The 14,651-nt window shown below is 47.5% G+C and overlaps 1 protein-coding gene across 10 annotated transcripts in view; it reads left to right on the top strand.

The window, feature by feature from the left end:
• The window catches only part of LOC133242143 (uncharacterized), a 487,229-nt gene that overhangs the window by 178,867 nt on the left and 293,711 nt on the right, over positions 1–14,651 (top strand). The window lies entirely within an intron of this gene.

Genomic DNA, 14,651 nt, shown 5'->3' with positions numbered 1-14,651 from the left:
GTACCTGTTCTTGAGAGACAGGAGGTACCACTTGGGGGCTGCAGTCCATGGGGTCTCGAAGAGTCGGACACGACTGAGCAACTTCACTTTTACTTTTCACTTTCCTGCATTGGAGAAGGAAATGACAACCCACTCCAGTGTTCTTGCCTGGAGAATCCCAGGGACAGAGGAGCCTGGTGGGGTCACACAGAGTCGGACACGAGTGAAGTGACTTAGCAGCAGCAGATGGTGCCTACATGGAATCTTCCCATGTTAAGAATAGAAGCTTCCCAAATCCGTGGCATCTCCAAAGGCTTCTAGACAACTTGGGGGAGCTCGTCGGGGTCATTGAGAAACAAGAGTCGTTTTAAAGTAGGTTTGAAACAGGTTTTCAGATGAAGATGCTGCTTAACGAGATGACCAGGAACACGAGGATGTTGAGGTTTCAGAAACGCTGGGAGTGGGTGGCTACCCATACGACCCATAGATATTATTATCATGAGACTGGTCTAGGTAGGTGCCTTCTGCAGTTCCCCAGTGGCTCAGATGGTCAAGAATCTGCCCCCAAGTCGGGAGACCTGGGTTCTATCCCTGGGTCAGGAAGATGCCCTGGAGAAGTAAATGGCAAGCCACTCCAGTATTCTTGCCTGGAAGTGCCACAGACAGAGGAGCTTGGCGGGCTACAGTCCATGGAGTGGCAAAGAGTCAGACATGACTAAGTGACTACACTTTGATTTTCACATTTTCTTCTGCAATAGGAAGTCTGTTCCTGTTGCAGATTAAAATGGCAAGAATTGGAAGTAACCACTGGTGGCAGGAACGCACAGTACCAGCAACGACATATGCCCTTTGTCTGCACCGTGTGGTTAAATGAGGTCTCTGCCATGTGCAGAATTAGGTTTCTGGGGCTCTGAATTATTTGATGTCTTCGGAATTAATCTCGTAACCATCTTTTATCAGGTATTCATTTCTCCCAGCAATTATAAGATGCTGAGGAATAGCTTGAGGTCAGTCAGTTGAAGCAAAGGCTTGAGTTTGTTTGATAAAATGGTACAATGAAACCAACTCCCCGTCTCCCCCAAGGGGGAAAAAAATCATTTTACAGCACTCTATTTGTACAGGTATTTTCAAAACCTGAACTTAGCGTGACCTTGGCACTTAGCAGATAATGTGAACCATTATGTAACTGAAAACATATTTTAAAAACATACAGAGGACAGGCAAGTCATAACTGCTGCAAAGGCCAATTGTTGCATGAGGAGCGGCGTTTTTCCCATTATTTGCTGGAGTAAATAAATGCAGAGTCCAAGAATAATGAACTTCTTTAAAATTAGTCAGATGGCCGACTCCCCCCAACTAATGACGGCTCACAGCAGGGAGTGAGGTTGAGAGCTCTGCATCACGGGAGTGAGGTTGAGAGCCCTGCATCACGGCAGAAAGCTCACGTTTGCCCTCAGATAAAGCTAGCATGAATAGTAATTTTCTAAGTGTATCCTGGTGGTTGTAGCGGTCCCGTTTCTCATGTGGAGACCACGTGTTTGTGACCATGGGCCTCGTTGCCTCTCTGTCCTTGGCAGATGGGTAAGTTCAATGGGTGAGAGGCTGAGGGATGTGCTGGGATTGTCTGTGGGGGTGAGTCGGGGGGAACACAGCAGCCCCCCACCCCCACCCACCCAGCAGTTCTGCACAGGGTCACGGGGGTGTCTGAGAGACATCCCTAGAACCCACTACAGTTACCTGCAGAAAATGCCGCTGTCCCTATCAGGGTTAGACCTCCAGTCCACGGGCGCTCATAGCTTTGTACACCCAGGCTGGGTATTTAGGGGAGCCTTGGGGTTTACCCTGCCTTTGAGGATTACTGGTTGGGAAAGTCCAGTGGTCTGCAAGGCAGGGTATCCTCACTTCAAGATGAAGACCGAGTTTGTCTTGGAAGGAGAATGTGCATGCATTAAAAAAAAATTTATTCACCATGTATATTTTCAGTTCAGTAGCTCAGTCGTGTCTGACTCTTTGCGACCCCATGGACTGCAGCATGACAGGCTTCCCTGTCCGTCACCAACTCCTGGAGCTTGCTCAAAATCATGTCCATCGAGTTGGTGATGCCATCCAACCATCTTATCCTCTGTCGTCCCCTTCTCCTCCCGCCCTCAATCTTTCCCAGCATCAGGGTGTTTTCCAATGAGTCAGTTCCTCGAATCAGGTGGCCAAAGGATTGGAGTTTCAGCTTCAGCATCAGGCCTTCCAGGACTGATTTCCTTTAGACTGCACTGGTTGGATCTCCTTGCAGTCCAAGGGACTCTCAAGAGTCTTCTCCAACACCACAGTTCAAAAGCATCCATTCTTGGGCGCTCAGCTTTCTTTATGGTCCAATTCTCACTTCCATGTAGATTTTACTTAATTTGTTTCAGTTTTAAAATTTTTTTTTTTTTTTTACTGAGCTAACTGGTTGTAATATTATAGGTTTCATGTGTGCAACACTGTATGTCTACTCTGTATACACTAGAGTGTGCTCACCACCAAAATTGTTTCCACGAGTCACTGTGCAGTTGATCCACTGATACATTTTACCCGCTCCCTGCGCCTTTGCCTTTTTGTAACGACTGCTCTGTTCTCTGTAGGTTTCCTATTCCATACGTGACTTGAATCCAAGATACTTGTCTTTCTGTGTTTGACTCATTTCACTAAGCATAAGAACCTGAAGATCCATGCATGTTGTCACAAATGGCAAAATTCCATCTCTTTTATGGCTGAGTGGTATATTCTAGTGGAGAAGGCAATGGCACCCCACTCCAGTACTCTTGCCTGGAAAATCCCACGGATGGAGGAGCCTGGTAGGCTGCAGTCCATGGGGTCGCTAAGAGTCGGACACGACTGAGCGACTTCACTTTCACGCATTGGAGAAGGAAATGGCAGCCCACTGCAGTGTTCTTGCCTGGAGAATCCCAGGGACGGGGGAGCCTGGTGGCTGCCGTCTATGGGATCGCACAGAGTTGGACACGACTGAAGCGACTTAGCAGCAGCAGCAGCAGTATATTCTAGTATGTTTGGGCTTCCCTGGTGGCTCAGATGGGAAAGAATCCGCCTGCAGTGTGGGAGACCTGGGTTCACTCCCTGGATGGAGAAGTCCTCTGGAGAAGGGAATGAACCCACTCCAGTATCCTTGCCTGGAGAAACGCATGGACAGAGGAGCCCAGCAGGCTACAGTCCACGGGGTCGCAGAGAGTGGGACACGACCGAGTGACTGAGGACAGTGTCTTCCCCTGTGTCTGTGCTATGGATACAGCACATCTTCTTTGTCCATTCACCCCTCAGTGGGCACTTAGGTTGTCTCTGTATATTGACTCTTGGCTGCAAGTGCAATTTCTACAGAAAGGTGTGAACACGAACACTGCTGGCTACCGTGCAGGTTAAACAGTGCTTTCTTCTTGTTAAGTAAACAGTCGTTGTACTCCTTTGTCTTCTCTATGTGAAATGAGTCAGTCTTTGGAATATTCTGTACCCTAGTGTGTGTGTTTCTGAATGGATATATGCATATAGATACATGTAGGTATACAGAGAGAGGGGATACAGAGAAGGGGACGACAGAGGGTGAGATGGCCGGATGGCATCACCGACTCGATGGACATGGGTCTGGGTGGACTCTGGGAGTTGGTGATGGACAGCAAGGCCGGGCGTGCTCTGATTCATGGGGTCAGACACGACTGAGCGAGCATCAGGGTATTAAACGGTGCATGCTAATGGAAATGAGAAAAGGATTACTGGGTTTCTCTGAGTTGCTTATATGGCATGCTTTGTATCAATGGAGGTTCTTAGAGTTGACTGTTTCTGAGAGCTTGTGAGGGGACCCACGCTAAGGTCAGATGCCACTGTGCAGAGCATCTCACAGGGGTTTGAGTTCATTTGTCAGAAAGACCCTAGGAGGCAGGTACCACTAGTAACTCCCGAAGCCTGGGGAAGGCTAAAGAACCAACCCAGAGAAGGTGAGTGATGGACAGAAACCGTGAGAGCAAGCTGGCCCTGGTACCTGTATTCTGTAATCAAGAAATATTTCTTGGGCCTCCCCTGGGGGGTCCAGTGGTTAAGATGTTGCCTTCCAGTACTTAGGGTGTAGGTTTGATCTCTGGTTGGGGACCGAAGATCCCACATGTCTCCTGGCCAAAAAAACCCCCCAAAACCAAGAAACACAGAGACAGTATTGTAACAAATTCAATGCTGCTAAGTCACTTCAGTCATGTCCGACTCTGTGCGACCCCATAGATGGCAGCCCACCAGGCTCCCCACTCTCTGGGATTCTCCAGGCAAGAACACTGGAGTGGGTTGCCATTTCCTTCTCCCATGCATGAAAATGAAAAGTGAAAGTGAAGTCTCTCAGTCGTGTCCGACCCTCAGCAACCCCATGGACTGCAGCCTTCCAGGCTCCTCCATCCATGGGATTTTCTAGGCAAGAGTATTGGAGTGGGGTGTCATTGCCTTCTCCGAACAAATTCAATAAAAGACTTAAAAAAAACAAATGGTCCACTTCAGTTTCTCAGAGCTATCTGAGGTCCTGCCTCCCAGGATGCAGTCATCATTTTGCCCCGAATAAAACTTCACTCGCAACTCTGAAAAAAAAAAAAAAAAAAAACAACCACATAAATGATCTTTTTTAAAAAGAAATAACTTCTTGAATCTAGAATAGAGTCCGGCTACAGAAAATGTCCATAAGATTCTTAAGATGGGTCCATGGATGAGGCCGACGGCTTCCTGTTTTGCAGTTGAAGTAAAAAGGTGGCGTGTTCAGTTGAGAATAGGTTTGGGGGAGTTTTGGAGACAGACCGTTCGAAGGGATTCCAAGAGCGTTTGAGAAAGAGATAAACCTTAGAGGTCAAAACAGGCGGGGGCAACTTTGAAAAGTCAAAGTTGATGTCCAAACGTCAGCGTGATCTTGTCAAGAAATATGGCTCTTTGACAGGTCCTGCAGGAGACATAAGAGATGTGAATTCGATCCCTGTGTCAGGAAGATGCTCTGGAGAAGGCAACCCACCCCAGTATTCTTGTCTGGAGAATCCCATGAACAGAGGGGCCTGGTGGGCTACAGTCCATGCAGTCGAAAAGAGTCAGACATGACTGAGCGACTTAGGACATGCATAGACAGATACAGAAAGTAGCTGCTGGCTTCTGTGCCTGTGCTTACTCGCTCAGTCACGTCCAACTCTTTGCGACTGTATAACCACCAGGCTTCTCTCCGTGGGATTTCCCAGGCAAGGATACTGCAGTGGGTTGCCATTCCCTTCTCCAGGGGATCTTCCCGACCCAGGGATCAAACCCGAGTCTTACAGCCTTGGCAGGCAGATTCTCTACTGCTGAGCCACCAGGGAAGCTGTAGGCTTAACTCAGCTGTAGGCTCAACTCACCTCTTCCTAATGGTGATAAAAACCAGTAATATAACAATCCCTCAGATTCAGGGAACGGTGGCTCTAAATTCGGTGTTCTGTTTGTTTTTGCTTCTTCTTCAAAGACGTGGCTGTTTGATCTTGGGATCATCCCGGAGCGCTCTGCAACCGTATGCTTCTTCCCCCAGACGAGAGCATGATCATGTCTGGTTTGCTGTGGCGTCCTTGGCGCCTGGCTCACGGCTGTGTTTCAGTCTCTCCTTCGTTTTGCAGGCCTGCCCAATGACTGGGCTGCACGGGGGGAGCATTGTTTCAGCTCCAGCCCCATGAATCAGGCCCTTGCCAACTTTTCACAGCTCAGGAAAGAATTTTTCACTCAACGCATTCAAAACCCAGCATTTCATGGAATTTGGCTGCGGTAAAACAATGGGTGGCCTTGTCAGTGGCGACCGCATTCAAAGTTAATGGGCTTGAAGGAGCCTTTCGGGGGGTGGTGGTGGGGTGGGGTGGGTGCCCGTTGGAAGGCCTGGGAGCTGAGGCACCCCCAACCCCGGCTGCCCAGTCTTCAGCGGCCGAGGACGCGGTTGAGATTTCCCGGGGCTGGCTCACCAGCCTGCAGACAGGTCGGCAGTGTTCTCAGGGGTGGTTCCGAGGAGGTGAAGGTGCATCCCCATAGACTGTGATAAAGCACCGCCCCCGCCACCCCCTGATCAGATGCGGGGGTCACCCACAACGTGGGTAATGGGGAACTGTGCCCCTCCTTTTGTGCTTCATGCTGCCTTCACACCGAGGTCACCCTGGCTCCGATTTTCCACCTGCCAGGGAACAGAGCCCTCCAACAAATTTATGAAGTCCCTGGTTATTTGCAATTCATGTGCCCCTTTGCAAGTCAGGAGGACATGATGAACACCACCCCCTCCTCACACAAAGGCCTCTAAGCACGGGGAAGAGTCTAGACAGCCAGGGCGGGGGTCAGGAGGTGCAGGAAGCCCCTCGAAATCGTCGTGTAACCTCTTCAGGTAGGCTTTTATGCAAACCATATGGAACTTTGGTCTTGAGACTTTGGATCACTTGCTTTTTTTTTTCTTTTGGAAGTTTGTTTAATTCCAAATTGTATTTCACATATTGTGATGTGCTGTGCCATGCATTCAGACTGTCTCTGCAACTTACTGATAAAGACATCACCTCAATGTCCTACCATCATAAACATTTCATTTTCTAAGCTCTGCAGATGGAGGGTTTTTGTTTTGCTTAAAAAGTTACAGATTTTATTTCTCAGAGCACTTTCAGGTTTACAGAAAAATTTAGCAGAAAGGGCAGAGTTCCTGTGTATCCTCGTTTCTCACTCCGGTCAGTCTTTCATTGACATCTTGCCTTAGTTTCATCTGTTCCGTTACAATCGATGATAGCTCAGTTGGTAAAGAATCCGCCTGCAATGCAGGAGACTCGGGTTCGACTTCTGGTGAAGGGATAGGCTACCCGCTCCAGTCTTCTTGCGCTTCCCTAGTGGCTCAGCTGGCAAAAGAATCCACCTGCAGTGCAGGAGACATGGGTTCAATCCCTGGGTTGGGAAGATCCCCTGGAGGAGGGAAAGGCTATCCAACTCCAGTATTCTTGCCTGGAGAATCCCATGGCATGGACTGTATAGTCCATGGGGTTGCAGAGAGCCAGGACATGACTGAGCGACTTTCACTTCACTTACTGACGAATAATTGTGAACTGGAGTCTCTAGTTTACTCTAGGGCTTACTTGTTGCACTGAGCGTGCCATGGCTTTTACCAAATACACCACGTCCCGTCTTCACGATGACAGTATCGTCGGGAATAGTCCCACTGCCCTGAGAGCGCTCTGTTCGCTCCTGCTTCCCTTCCAGCCCCCAGCAACCACTAATTTTTCTACCACATCTACCTTTTTTTAAAAGGTTTTAAATATGTAAAATTTAAATACCATCTGAATATTTTTCTTTTATCAGCTTTCCTGAAGTTGACCCGATACCAAGGGATTGCAACAACAGTTTAACTTTCAAATCATGTATTTGTTATATGTAACATGTTATTTTTCTAAAGAAATCCCACTTTCTTCACATGTTCATGGACTCATTTGTTTCTTCAATAATAATGAAAATCATTAAATATCTCTAGAGTAAAAAAATTGCCAAATGACACAAAATGTGTACTAGAATGAAAATTAAAATTCGGTGTTTATTTGTGATTTTAAAGAAAAATGTGTTCTGAAGCGGTTGGTAAAATATTAAAAATGTGTTATGAACCATTACCTAAGTGTTGTGCTTAGGAAAACTTGTAATTTTTTTTTAAACTTTATTTTATTGGAGTATAGCTGATTTACAGTGCTAGGTTAGTTTCTGCGGTACAGTGAAGTGATTCAGTTACTCATATATATATATACACACACACACATGTGGAGAAGGCAATGGCACCCCACTCCAGTACTTTTGCCTAGAAAATCCCATGGATGGAGGAGCCTGGTAGGCTACAGTCCATGGGGTCACGAAGAGTCGGACACAACTGAGCAGCTTCACTTTCACTTTTCACTTTCATGCATTGGAGAAGGAAATGGCAACCCACTCCCGTGTTCTTGCCTGGAGAATCCCAGGGACGGGGAGCCTGGTAGGCTGCCGTCTATGGGGTCGCACAGAGTCGGACACGAGTGAAGCGACTTAGCACACACACACGTACATTTCTTTTCTCATATTCTTTTCCATTATGACGTGTTGCAGGATATTGCATTTAGTTCCGTGTGCTGTACAGTGTGACCTTGTTCTTTATCCCTTCTGTATGTCGTAGTTTGCGTCTGCTAATCCCAAGCTCCCAGTCCATCTATCCCACACCCTCACCCCCGTTGACACCCACAAGCCTGTTCCCTGAGTCTCTGAGCCTGTTTCCATCTTGTAAGGAGCTCATTGGTGTCGTGTGGTAGATTCCACACATTGGTGATGTCAGGCGGTGCTTGCCCTCCTCTCTCTGACTCCCTGCACTCAAGTGTGACCATCTCTGGGTCCACCCACGTCACTGCAGATGGCGTAACTCCATTCGTGTTTACGGCTGAGTAGTACTCCATTGTTTCCATCCAGCACGTCGTCTTCCTCCACTCTTCTGCCCACGGACACTGAGCCTCTTTCCCTGCCTCACTATTGCTGCTGTGAATAGAGGGGTGCATGCGTCTGTTTGAGTTGGAGCTTCGTCTGGATGTGTGCCCCAGGAATGGGGTTGCTGGTCGTGTTATTCTCCGTAGTAGCTTCACCAATTGACATTCCTTCCAACGCTCTAGAGGGCTCCCTCTTCTGCACGCCCTCTCCAGCATTTATTATTTGTAGACTGGTTGGTCATGGCCATTCTAGTCCTGAATATTCATTGGATGGACTTATGCTGAAGCTCCAATACTTTGGCCACCCGATGTGAAGAACTGACCTGCTGGAAAAGACCCTGATGCTGGGAAAGATTGGAGGTGGGAGGAGAAGGGGACGACAGAGGATGAGACCGTTGGATGGCATCACCAACTCAATGGACATGGGTTTGAGTAAATTCCGGGAGTTGGTGATGAATAGGGAAGCCTGATGTGCTGCAGTCCATGGGGTCGCAAAGAGTCAGACACGACTAAGCAACTGAACTGAAGTGATTCTGACCGTTGTGAGGTGATACATCATTATAGCATTGATTTGCATTTTGCTGATAGTCAGTGATGTTGAGCATCTTTTGCTGTGTTTGGCCGTCCATGTATGTCTTCTTCCTGGGGCCGGGGAAGAGACTGGCTGATGCTCCCTGAATTCTTGAGCTCCTCCTCTACCATAACGCCCTACTTGGTGAGCGGGAATATACTCTGTGCCTGTTCCGACCCAACCCTCACACCCCTCCAGACATCCTCATCACAGATCACAGTCTCCCAGTCTTGCTTTTCCCAGAATCTGAGCAGCTAGCCAGACCAGCAGACATGGCCCTCCTGTGTTGTTTGAAACCCAGCCTCAGCCTGTTTGCTTCCACACCCAGGGGCCAGCTGCATGTACTGCTTCAAGTCTTACCAGCCGTGGTTCCTTGAACATCGTCTTGCCCCATTTTCATGTTGCTGAGATTCTACAGTGCCTGTGTAGTGTCAGGACTGGGGGAGGGGGAAGCGTCTTGAAACGTGGCTTTTCTTATTATTCCAGTGTGGTCAGAGCACTGGATCGAGAGATAATGGCCACTGAAGAGTTTCCTACTCGAGAGTTCTGAAGAATAGGGTCACACCGTGTGATGCCAGACCACATGGAGATACCCCGGAGCTGGTTAGGAGGCAGAGAGGGAAAAGTGTTGAGGAGAGCCTTTCCTTTGGAAAGGAGTGTGTGAGTTCGCTGTTGCAGCAACTTTAACGTGGGTGGTGGTTGTTGCTGTTTTTAGTTGCCCAGTCCTGTACAACTCTTTGCAACCTCTGTGGACTGTACAGCCCGCCAGGCTCCTCTGTCCGTGGAGTTTCCCAGGCAGGAATACTGGAGTGGGTTGCCATTTCCTTCTCCAGAGGATCTTCCTGACCCAGGGATCGAACCCATGTCTCCTGCATTGCAAGGTGGATTTTTTTTTTTTTTTTTTAACCACTGAGCCACCTGGGAAGCCCGCTTTGTACATCATCTCTCACAGGAGTTGGCCTTTTCTCGGATCCTTGATGTTGAAAAGCCCAGCGCGAGGTCAGTGTCCCGCTGACCCGTGGTCACTTCCCTGTGGTCCAGCGCACACCCCCCGGGGTAGGGGGGACAAGCCTGTGCCTCCTTCCATGGGGACCCAGGCCGCCTGTATCCTGGAGCTGGGCTGTGCCCAGCGTCCACCGTTCTGCTTCTGAGGCCAGCAGGGGTCGTCCCCATCTCCCTCTGCACTTAGAGGCGAGCGTGAGACTGAGTTCTGACAGATGGTGGAGGAGGAAGGGAAGGGAAAGCTGCCCCCAGGCCTCTGCTGGACCCACGTCCTACAGGTAACGTCCTGGGGCTGGCGAGGAGACGGGCCGATGCTCACTGAATTCTGGAGCTTCTCCTCTACCATAAGCTCTCCCCCCCGCACCCTTTCGTGAGCAGGAATTGCCTGCTTGGGGATCCAGGTAAAGACTCACCTGCTTGGGGGCCAGGTAGGGCCCCGGGAGGCTACCCAGCTCTAGAAGTGACAGCTGGTGGATGAGGGATCCACCTGAGGATAAGTGGGCCAGAGATACATCTTTGTTGTGTGGACTCAGTCAGACAGCGCACGCGCTTGGTATCACAGTCCACCCTGTCCTTGAGAATCATATACTAATTGGTATTATGTGCAGGTTTTTTCTTGGTATGTTTGGTTTTCTGCTACTCTGCTCTGAGTAGCTGGAGGATAGATTTTGGATTACTGTTCCCAGGAGCCTCTAATGTTCTAGTTACTAAAGTCTCAGCAGTGAGTTAAGGAATAACCCTCAAGTGACAAGAATGTTTCCATGTGTGATATAGAAATATGTATCATATATATAAACCGTGATCTGTGTGTGTCACCTCGTACCCATATGGTATATTTAGCACACATACTCACGTGTGTACCTGTGTATCTGCACTTGAAAAATGATAAAACATACCCATATTTGGGATAAAAAGAGAGAATGGAATTAGTGGATAGTTTGCTTGTTTATCTGTTGGCTTTTCCTTTTTCTGAGTTTGTCAGTGATTTATTTCTAACTTTTTATAGCTTTGATGAATTTAGCTGTGGTTTCGATCCAGTTGTTAACTTTTTAAGGAAATGATGTTGGCTGTTAAAGATGTCACAAAAATGATGAACAGCAAATTGAAAATATATCGTCACGTGCGTGGAAACTTGGTCTGCAGCCTGGAGAAGGGCATGGCAACCCATTCCAGGATTCTCGTCTGGAGAATCCCATAGACAGAGGAGCCTGGCGGGCTGCAGTCCACGGGGTCGCAAAGAGTTGGACACGACTGAGTGACTTCGCGTGCACGCACGCAAATAGAATCTCTGTTAATACAGAAAGATACTCATTACAAATTAAAGTCGAGTGATTAACTGTCTACCAGAGACATACCTACAACAAATGGAGCCACATATTTAGGAAAAATTTCAACAAGTGTAAATTAACTAAGAAAGTTGTTAGTTGCTCTGTCATGTCTAACTCCACGGACTGTAGCTTGCCGGGCTCCTCTGTCCATGGGATTTCTCCAGGCAAGGATGCTGGAGTGGGTTGCCATTCCCTTCTCCAGGGGATCTTCCCGACCCAGGGGAAATAAACTATGAATGCGCTTAGTCATCTTGGGTAAAACAGTTAGTAATATAGGGAGAAGCCGAGGCTGAGACCTCCAGGGGCCTGGTAACCAAAGAAGCAAATACAGTACTGAGGAGGATGTAGCGTGTATGTCTGTCTATTTAATACCTGTGTTACGCAAAGCCCCCTCAGGCAGACTGAGCCTTCCTCTCCCGGACCTGCAGAACATTTCCACATTTGGCTTCATATTAGGCCACAAGGACACCCCCCACCCAATAAATCAATAAAGGGAACAGTAGTCAACACCGCATTTTATGACTCAGGAAGAATAAAATTAGAACTTAATAAGAAAACAGTGTAATAAAACCCTAAGTGGGTGTGTTCTTTTAAACATACCGGCTCAAAGTAATGAGGGTTCTTTAAGAGGGCATTTAGAGATTAAGGACATAAAACAAGGGAACGTTTAAAATATAATTGCAAGCCATTTAAAAATTAATGCTGCTGGGCAGAGAAATGAGAACAGACTGGCATGGTTAGTGGTGGGCTGGTAACTATTTAGGGCTTCCCTGGTGGCTCCAATGGTAAAGAATCTATTTAACTATTTAGCAGCTGCTTTTGTAGGCGAGTTTTAAGCATCAGTGGGTTGGTATATTCATTCGTGTTAGTGAGACAAAAACAAAATAGGGAACACTTACATCAGAACTTCACTGGTACGTGAGTAGCTGAGCACTTTCTTTGCTGAGTTGGGTAGTGAAGGAGCTTCAAATCAATCCTAGAGATCGTTTCTGCTTTGTTGTGGGTTGGTTAATTACAGTATAATGGCTGTCCACTGGATGTTGGCTGTAAAATGGTTATTGTTGCAGTGTTACCATTTTAACCAACATTTCCTTTACTCTGGGCTTCCCTGGTGGCTCAGATGGTAAAGAAATCTGCCTGCAATGCAGGAGACCTGGGTTCAATCCCTGGGTTGGGAAAGATCTCTTGGAGGAGGAAATGTCAACCCCCTCCAGGATTATTGACTGGAGAATCCCGTGGACAGAAGAGCCTGGAGGGCTGCAGTCCATAGGGTCGCAAAGAGTCAGACGTGTCTGGGCAATGTTCACATTCTTTAGTCTAGGAAATCAACAAAGGTTTAACTTAAGTCCCGATTCATAGCCGTTGCCAGTTTCTGTGGTGGAAATGCCCCTACCATGGCCGGTTTCAAGCTGCCGATGAGGGTATTTGTCATGGAAATGTGAAGAAATGTACGGTATTCACCAGTATGTAGCTGTCCCACCATGGGTGTGGTGTGCTCAGTCATGTCCGACTCTTTGCGACCCCATGAGCTATAGCTCACCAGGATCCTCTGTCCATGGGGTTTCCCAGGCAAGAATACTGGAGCGATTTGCCATCTCCTCCTCCACAGACGTGAATACCCAAATTAGCCATAATAAGTAGGGAGACGATGAGAGAATTACAGCTTTTATTTATTAGTATGGTTTTAATACAGTTTTGAATGAAAGTTTATATACATTCATTTTTAATAATGACAGTGTTGAATAGCAGGCCCCCCCACCCCCAAATTCCCAAACATTTAGCAAATCAGACTGAGCCAGCTGCAGATGTCGTTGGCAGACAGTTCAGTCCAAAATGTCCTTTGAAGAAAATTCAAAGGATATAATGTTTTCATTTCTAATCCCATAAAATAGACCTTACAGTAATTTGACTGGATAGCCCAAAAAATAGGAGGAAGGAGAAATCTTTTGTTTTAGGAGAAGTTAAAAAAAAAAATAAGACTTAGGAAAACAGGGTAGGATTTATAAAGGAAGTTTCTTTCTACCAGTTTCCTTCAGCTATTGTGCAGTGAGTGCAACCTATGTCTGGCAATGCTATCCGTGTTCCTGTGGACCCCAGTCCTCTTAAGAGAGAAGGTGCCAGATATTGAAAACTGAACACATAAGGGCAGAAAAGGAGGGGTGGGAATCTTTGTGGGAGGTTATGGGATGGATTCAGATGATTCTCTGCGGTTATCTGCCGTCCACCTGTTGTGGAACTCGATTCAGCTTAAGCGACAAGTTGTCGTTCAGTTGCTAACTCGTGTCTGATTCTTTGTGACCTGTCGGACTGCAGCGCGCCAGGCTCCCCTCTCCTCCACTGTTTGCTAGAGATTGCTCAAATTCATGTCCATTGAGTCACTGGTGCCATCTAGCCATCTCGTCCTCAGCCACCCCCTTTTCCCGCTGCAGTCTTTCCCAGCATCAGGGTCTTTTCCAGTGAGTCAGTTCTTCACATCAGGTGGCCAAAGTATTGGAGCTTCAGCATCAGTCCTTCCAATGAACACCCAGGACTGATGGACTGGTTGGATCTCCTTGAAGTCCAAGTGACTCTCAAGAGTCTTCTCCAACACCGCAGTTCAAAAGCATCCATTCTTTGGCACTCAGCCTTCTTTAGTTTCCAACTTTCACATCCATACGTGACCACTGGAAGAACCATACCTTTGATTACATGAACATTTGTCAGCAAAGTGATGTCTCTGCTTTTTAATACATTATCTAGGTTTGTCGTAGCTTTTCTTCCAAGGAGCACGTGTCTTTTAATTTCATTGCAGTCACCCTCTGCAGTGATTCTGGAGCCCAAGAAAATAAAATCTGTCACTATTTCCATCAGTTCCCCAATATGCCATGAAGTGATGGGACCAGATGTCTTGATTCTAGTGTTTTGAATGTTCAGTTTCAAGCAACTGTTTCACTCTCCTCTTTCATGCTCATCAAGAGGCTCTTTAGTTCGTTTTTGCTTTCCTGCCAGAAGGCCGGTGTCATCTGCATGTCTGAGGTTGTTGATACTTAGTAAGTATTTGGCCCAGTTCTGAGAGCTTGGGAATGGCGGAGTTCCCCTATGGTCACAGCATTAGGTGTACCTTAATACAGCTTCATCTGGTCCATACTTTGGGGCTTCTCACCAGATGTATAGTCCTGAGTCTTGTTCCAAGGATGTAGAAAGTCTTGACTACAGCAGTACTAGGACCAGTTTATACCAATGTGGCTTGTCCGGCTCTCCAACCCAAGCTGACCTAGTTGAGTATTTTCAGAAATGCAGACGGCTTGCCCAGGC

Source organism: Bos javanicus, chromosome X (genome assembly GCF_032452875.1).
Source record: "Bos javanicus breed banteng chromosome X, ARS-OSU_banteng_1.0, whole genome shotgun sequence".
In the NCBI taxonomy this organism is placed as follows: Eukaryota; Metazoa; Chordata; class Mammalia; order Artiodactyla; family Bovidae; genus Bos; species Bos javanicus.
This window is presented reverse-complemented; position numbering and strand designations above follow the sequence as displayed.